The following is a 1,305-nucleotide window of genomic DNA, read 5'->3' on the forward strand; positions in this document are numbered from 1 at the left end:
GTGGTTCGAGCCCACCCGGGAGAGGTGTTGTGGGGTCTCAGAAGTAGCGTGAAAAGTCATATCTTTTCCACAATACGTGACAACCATTTAATTTCTGAGCTTACGTGGCTCAATGGTTAGCGCCTTCGGCTGTTAACTAATAGGTTGGTGGTTCGAGCCCACCCGGGAGCGGTGTTTTGGGATCTCAAATGTAACGTAAAAAGCCAAAGTTTTTCCACAATACCTGACGACCATTTAGTTTTTGGGCTTCCGTGGCGCAATGGTTAGCGCGTTCGGCTGTTAACCGAAAGGTTGGTGGTTCGAGCCCACCCGGGAGCGGTGTTTTGGGATCTCATATGTAACGTAAAAAGCCAAAGTTTTTCCACAATACCTGACAACCATATAATTTCTGAGCTTCCGTGGCGCAATGGTTAGCGCGTGCGGCTATTAACCGAAAGGTTGGTGGTTCGAGCCCATCCGGGAGCGGTGTTGTGAGGTCTCAGATGTGACGTAAAAAGTCAAAGTTTTTCCACAATACCTGACGAACATTTAATTTTTGGGCTTCCGTTGCGCAATGGTTAACGCGTTTAGATGTTAACCGAAAGGTTGGTCGTTCGAGCCCACCCGGGAGCGGTATTTAGGGATCTCAAATGAAACGTAAAAAGCCAAAGTTTTTCCACAATACCTGACGACCATATAATTTTTGGGCTTCCGTGACGCAATGGTTAGCGCGTTCGGTTGTTAACCGAAAGGTTGGTGGTACGAGCCCATCCGGGAGCGGTGTTGTGAGGTCTCAGATGTGACGTAAAAAGTCAAAGTTTTTCCACAATACCTGACAACCATTTAATTTCTGAGCTTCCGTCGTGCAATGGTTAGCGCTTGCGGCTGTTAACCGAAAGGTTGGTGGTTCGAGCCCATCCGGGAGCGGTATTGTGAGGTCTCAGATGTGACGTAAAAAGTCATATCTTTTCCACAATACGTGACAACCATTTAATTTCTGAGCTTCCGTGGCTCAATGGTTAGCGCGTTCGGCTGTTAACTAATAGGTTGGTGGTTCGAGCCCACCCGGGAGCGGTGTTTTGGGATCTCAAATGTAACGTAAAAAGCCAATGTTTTTCCACAATACCAGACGACCATATAATTTTTGGGCTTCCGTGGTTCAATGGTTAGCGCGTTCGGCTGTTAACCGAAAGGTTGGTGGTTCGAGCCCATCCGGGAGCGGTGTTGTGAGGTTTCAGATGTGACGTAAAAAGTCAAAGTTTTTCCACAATACCTGACGAACATTTAATTTTTGGGCTTCCGTTGCGCAAGGGTTAATGCTTTCAG

At 47.4% G+C, this 1,305-nt stretch overlaps 1 non-coding gene across 1 annotated transcript; it reads left to right on the top strand.

Moving 5' to 3' along the window:
- Positions 1-392: 392 nt before the first annotated feature.
- Positions 393-465, top strand: TRNAN-AUU (transfer RNA asparagine (anticodon AUU)). The gene has a single exon. It is a non-coding gene; the product is annotated as a tRNA-Asn (tRNA).
- The last annotated feature ends 840 nt before the right edge of the window (positions 466-1,305 follow it).

This window comes from Phalangium opilio, unplaced genomic scaffold, assembly GCF_054372755.1.
Source record: "Phalangium opilio isolate 3A_F unplaced genomic scaffold, DU_Popi_V2 ptg000002l_1, whole genome shotgun sequence".
Taxonomy (NCBI): Eukaryota; Metazoa; Arthropoda; class Arachnida; order Opiliones; family Phalangiidae; genus Phalangium; species Phalangium opilio.